This window comes from Anguilla anguilla, chromosome 6, assembly GCF_013347855.1.
Source record: "Anguilla anguilla isolate fAngAng1 chromosome 6, fAngAng1.pri, whole genome shotgun sequence".
NCBI lineage: Eukaryota > Metazoa > Chordata > Actinopteri > Anguilliformes > Anguillidae > Anguilla > Anguilla anguilla.
Genome location: NC_049206.1, coordinates 54212440 through 54218418, shown reverse-complemented (window position 1 = coordinate 54218418; position 5979 = coordinate 54212440). Strand labels below are relative to the sequence as shown.

At 48.4% G+C, this 5979-nt stretch overlaps 1 protein-coding gene across 6 annotated transcripts in view; it reads left to right on the top strand.

Annotated features, from left to right (window-relative positions):
- Positions 1-5979, top strand: part of dnajc5ga (DnaJ (Hsp40) homolog, subfamily C, member 5 gamma a) — a 15708-nt gene continuing 9729 nt past the window's right edge. For 5 of the 6 annotated variants that reach the window (XM_035422807.1, XM_035422805.1, XM_035422806.1 and 2 more), the window contains exon 1: positions 1-164. The gene's annotated coding sequence lies outside the window, so the exon portion shown is untranslated. Of the gene's footprint in view, positions 170-5979 lie in introns of all 6 variants that reach the window. The other variant, XM_035422803.1, reaches the window with a different exon arrangement.

Below are 5979 nucleotides of genomic sequence, written 5' to 3'. Positions count from 1 at the left end.
TTGCTGCTCCCTTTCCTGTGTTGTCCGCTGTGCAAGCTACCGTGCTGCTGCGGGGAGGGAGGAAACACCAATAAATCCAGCCGGAACGTGGGAATCTCAAATTTTGAAGCGTGTGCCTCTATGATCCTGCTACAGCCAAGCATACCCCACCCAACTTTCACTAGGTAAGGTAAGTCGGTGAATAAGTGGTGCTGACAATCGCGAACGGCTAATGTTAGCTAAGATAGCTAACTGAGTTGAAGTAAGGAAACCAAGACAGCCATTCTCACGTTTGTGTTAGCAGGCTGTCCAGTCAGCCAGTTTGACTAGGCTGTTTGCCTACAGCGATGGGCTAACATTAGCTAGCATGCTACATTGCTAGAATGCTATCGTTAGCTGAACGTAGCGAATTTGGCGTGGCAGCTTGCCATGTTTTCATGTTAAATATATCTTACTGCGATGGCACTCACTCCAAATAAGTACGTAGAAGATGCTGGCTAGTGCTGTAAAGATTTTAGTGTAACCTAACTCATTCAGCTCACTCACTCCGCTAGCTTGCCGGCTGGTTAATACACCGATTGACTTTGCTTGTTAGCAGTCGGCCCTAGCCGTTTGTGTTGCACAGAGGAAAAAGATTTTTTCCCCTTTGCTAGCATTTATCATGCAAGACCGCAAATTGGTTGTCTGTACGTTAATAACTGACTGGCTTGTTTAATATCTAGATTGATGTCTGTCCGTTTAGCCGAGTTACCTACCTATCTCTGTGCATGCAGTCATGACATGGGTTAAATCTTGTGGGTTTTATTTTTTGAGTAACCATCACTTGGCTAACGTTGAATTGACTAAATACGATGTTATGAGGAAAAAAAACCGAATCGCCATGTGGATATTTAATAAGCGAGATGATACTTATTCAGAATTTTGTACGACTAAGGCACAGTGGATTTAGCTAGCTATCGAGAGGAAAGTAACAGTGGTGTAGGGATTAGGATGGATTATCGTTGTATAAGGACAGCACTGTGAGCTAACAAATTGAGTAAAAACGATTACAGTACTCGTCCGAGCTCCTTGTGTTTATGGTAAAAAATAAAATAAAAAAGAAAAAAAAGAAAGGGGCCAGTCATTGATTGCTCCATAGACAACCAATGCTTAAGTAACGTCTGAGCGGTTTGCCACCCAATAGACCAGTCAGTTTTAGTTACTGTTGGTTTTAATTTCCTTTTACGGTATTTTGACAGATTGTTATTTTTCAGAATGTTTTTAAAACTGTTTGTAGAAGAACCAGGACGGGACAAAAACGAAACCGATATTGCCAATATTCTTTAGAACCGACTGATGTGAATCAATTCTGTCTGGGACATACAATTAAGGAATCATACAGACTTAATGACTACGGAAGTCAGCTTAGCTTTAGGAACCATTGGTTCACTTTTTGTAATGCGTCCTTCCTCTTATTGTTGCTAAATAATGGGTTGCACTAAGGCAAGACAATTTATTAAATGTTGGGTCATACAACAGTTACATTTGAGGCTTCTCATATACTGGTTTGCCCACAGGGCAGCACTTAGCCTCATTGTAAAGAAATTGTCGTTTTGATCTGTCTATCAGCATGTAGCTGTACAATTTTGAACTGAAAATGTAAAGTTGAAAGCCTTGTCACTCCACATTAAAAGGCGCTTATGTTCAGTAAGTTGTTGCTGTTTTAGAACTGATTGGTTAATGGAGCTCGACTTAGAGGTTGGACAAATATTAATCAAAGGCATGTCAAGTTTGCTTATCGTAGGATCGGCCGTCTTGCGTCGGTTGTGCACGTGAGATCCGAGATAGCGTAATCCTGTTCAGTCTTGTGCAGTGCACCTTGCGGCAGTTTGGCATAAGCACCCTACAGAGTGTCCTGCCAGGTATTTGTGAGAGAGTTGAGCAGCTTATCTATTAACCTCAAACTTCAACTTCATATTGAGCTGTACCTTGCAGCCCCCCTTTATGGTAGCCTATAAACATTCTATCACCTCTCTTTTGCATGTGATCTACCAGCAAGAGTAAAGTCTAGTTGAGCGGTCTGTTGTCTTGTGACTGTGAAAAATGTAGCACTCAGCCTTAAAATGGATTTATGGAAGAGGGGAAAAAAAAGTGTTGCTAAAAATGGAGCCATGTTGTAAGGTGCTGGGAGGGCGTGGTTGAATACATGGGAGAGTTTAGTTTTTGCAACCAGCTCCAGCTGTGAAATGCATTCTTCTCACTGTAGGACCTCAAACACTTTCAGATGTGCAGCATCTTTTGAAGTTGGCCGACTTGTTTTTTTTATACTGCTGTTTTTGGAAACCGAACTGGTGCGGAAGGGGTGTACTTGCAGTAGAAATGTTAATGTTTGGAGCTTCATTTCCAGTACACCTCGGCATGATCTCAGCATGGATGCCAACAGGCTAGGAAATAAGCAAGTGTGATAACAAGGCCTGTGCTGGTGGATATGCAGTGCTGGTGGGCTGGCAAACTGCCCTGGGCATGTGACCTGCCTGTGTGCTCTCAGACCCCAGCTGATGGGGATTCCCCTGGCTGTGCCTCAGTGGCTGGTTTCGGCAGAAGCGGGCGAACCGTGGAGATAAGGTGCCAGGAGGACACGTGTTTGAACGCCACCCAGCGTGTGCTCGTCGCGCACCTCTCCCCCGACTGATTCAATCCTAATCTGGACACTGGCACCTGTCGCTCATTCGCCATGAGCTGATTCACCCCTCTGTCCTCTCCAAGTAGGTCTGCTGAGACGGCAACAAACAGACAGAGGGCCCTTTGAGGCTTTCCCTTCCAGAGAAACACCGCCCGCCCCCATCCTCTTAGGAGACAGAATAGATTATGTCAATGTTGTGTTTTGTCTGCTTTGGTCACAAGAGTATAAGGTGGGTTTTCCGTTACAGAGGGGGGATATGTTCAGGATACTGAGAGAGGACCAGGAGCAGTACCACATTCCCCAATCAGTGCTCTCTGCCATGCTGACAGCCTGCAGTTTTAAACGTTCTTTAGGGAGAGCAAAATGTAGACGTGTAACAAAACAGTTTTAAAGAGGGTGGAAAAATCCGCCTGCGAGACGCTGACTTGCGTGCCTCCGAAGGCTCCAGTCGATTGAAACGCTCGCCAGCTGGAGCCCCTGTGCTCTTTCCAGGGCCTGTGCTGTCTTTTGGGGGGCAGCGTCCGGCGCGGTGGGGTTGGGGGGGGGGGGGGTTAGCAGGGTGCACAGTACCTTGTGTGACAAACACCCCCCCCCCCCCCCGCCACCTTCCTGCTTTTTTATTTTAATTGGCTCGAGAGGCCTAATGAATTTCGGCTCCTCGTTCCACAGTGGGTTCATTAGCCCTTTCTAATTAAGGACTGGAGGTGTGCCGTCAACATGTGCTCCGTCTTTACCCTCCGTTCCCTTCGAAATTAGCAGTGGCGTGACAAGATTTAACGTGACCCTGAAGTTGTGTGTGTGGGGGGGGGGGGGGGGGGGGGGGGGGGTCATGCCTGAATGAGAGCTTGCGGCATGTCTAGGGCACGTGGGATACTAGGTCGTGAATTGCAACAATTGGTGTGAAATTTGATGCTGTCAGAAATGGAGAGCCACTTCCTCATACAATGTTTTGGTTGTCCTGTAATTTTAAATATGGAAACGTAGTACAGCTGAATTGCTGCCTTGCAGCTCACTGCTGTTTTTTATTTTTTGGGTGTCGGCACGGTTACCTCACAGGGATGCTCATTCGAAAACTGATCCAGCTGGTAGATGCCGAGTGGCGCGCAGAACTATACGTGCGGAGGTATGGGCTGAGATGCGTTTGCCTACACAAATGCGTAGCCGCCGCGCTCGAGCAGCGGGAGCTGTAGAAAGCAGGCATGCAAATGGCCGCCCTGCCTCCATGTTGGAATCGCCCGCGGGCAAACGGTCCGGTTACCTGCAGGGGCTGTTCGGCACGCACGTATCCGTCAGGCCAGGGTGCGGCAGGGTGGTGCTGCGGATAGCTCTGTAGCCTCACAGCGAGAAGGTTGTTGGTTCGAATTCCCCAGCCGGGGCCCTTCTGTGTGGAGTTTTCTGTGTGTCTGCAATCCAAAGACACGCTGGCTAGGCTACTAGGGGGGTCATTAACAGGGTGTTGCTGCAAGAGAGCGTGCATGTCAACAAACCCTGTATAAATAAAGGTTCATTTTTTGGTAGGACTGGTCTGTCCTCTCGGTTACTTCATTGCCTTCTAATTGCAGAAGGAGTGTCTGTCCGTTCCGTGTCAGTGAAGGAAAACAGAGCGCTGGGGCTGCTGGTTTGCTGCAGTTTTCCCTGCTGGTTTACTGCAGTTTTCCCTGCTGGTTTACTGCAGTGCGCTGTGGTTGGTGTCTCACTCCATTGTTAAGATGCCAGGCAGGGTTTCAGCCATCCTTTCCCTGTCTTCACTGTGTGTGTTGTGAATGCAGTATGGGAAAGTGTCACTGTCACTGCAGTGAGAATACCATTCAGCTAGATGCAGTGGAATGCTGCCAACTAAACTGGCCAAACTGTGTCACATGACGCATGACCTGACTCCATTGTTCGTCCTCATCGGTCGAGAGGGAATTGGTCCGAAGTTTTCCATGTTTCTGGGGGCTACCCTCATTCAGGCTTAGGAACTTGGGCAATGTTCCTGCGTGCGGCTCATAAAACTCTTTGCCTTTGTTGCGCATAAAGTTAGCACCATGCTTTTTTTTTTAATCGGCAGAAACTTTTTCTGAATCCACGGGCCAGTTGGAAACTCTCGCTAACTTCTTCAGTGTTGAGCTTGAGCCAGGTTAGCGCGGGGCTCTGCGAAGGCCTGTGCAGAGCCGTGACTGTGCCAGGACGTTCGGTTTCGCCGTCGGCACTTTGTGTGAATGCAAATGAAGGTGCGCTGCGAGGAGGGCTTGTTCCTCAGCCGGGGATATTGTTCCTCAGTCCCCGTTTGGCGACGGACCAGTTACCGTGGGCGACGGAGGTGATTTCTGTCCCTGCGGGCTCTCTGCCGGGGCAGGCTGACAGAAAGCCGGGCCGGTTCGCTGTCTGATGAATGGCTCGGCGTGAAGGAGCTGCAGAAGTATGTGGACCTGCATGTTCGCAAAAAAAAAAACATTAACTGCTGAGGCCCTGAACGAGGCTGCGACCGGGAGCGCTGAGAGCGCCGCTAGCGGGCGCAGACGCCGGGAGGGCTGCTGCGTGGGCGTGGCGGGCCGTGCCGCCGGGCACGGGCGCGGTTTTTTGCGTGCTAGCGTCTGCGAGGAGTAATCTGTGAGATCAGCAGAACATAATCTCCTTTAAACTGGAAGCCCTGGTGCTGCACTGCTGTGTGCTGCAGCTCCCGTGGGCTGTCATTGTGATGCTCTGAACAGGTTTTTAGGCTCATTCCAAGGCCTCTTCCTCTAGGCCTGCTAAGTTTCTCTGTCGTGGTAGAGGTTCCGCCGTTGCCATAGAGGTTCCTCCATTGCGATAGAGGTTCCTCCGTTGCCATAGAGGTTCCTCCTTTGCGATAGAGGTTCCTCCGTTGCCATAGAGGTTCCTCCGTTGCGATAGAGGTTCCTCCGTTGCCATAGAGGTTCCTCCGTTGCCATAGAGGTTCCTCCATTGCGATAGAGGTTCCTCCATTGCGATAGAGGTTCCTCCATTGCCATAGATGTTCCTCTGTTGCCATGAAGGTTCCTCCGTTGCCATAGAGGTTCCTCCGTTGCCATAGAGGCTCCTCTGTTGTGCTCAATTAAAATGCCAGAACAGTCCGAGAAAATGTCTGTGCTATTTAGAAAGAGATGACAAATATGTTTTATTCTGATGAGCCCTGGACCGCTCTCTGCCCAACTTTAGATTTAAGTGTTGGCATTTATGGTATTTTTTTGGCAGACTCTTCATGTTTTGTTGTACTGCATGCTGAATACATTGCAATAAAACTTAACACTTCCAGATGTGTTGAGTATGCACTTTATATTCCTCTCTCAAAATAATGCTGTCAAAACAAATTTGTATCAATGTAGTTTTAATAATGC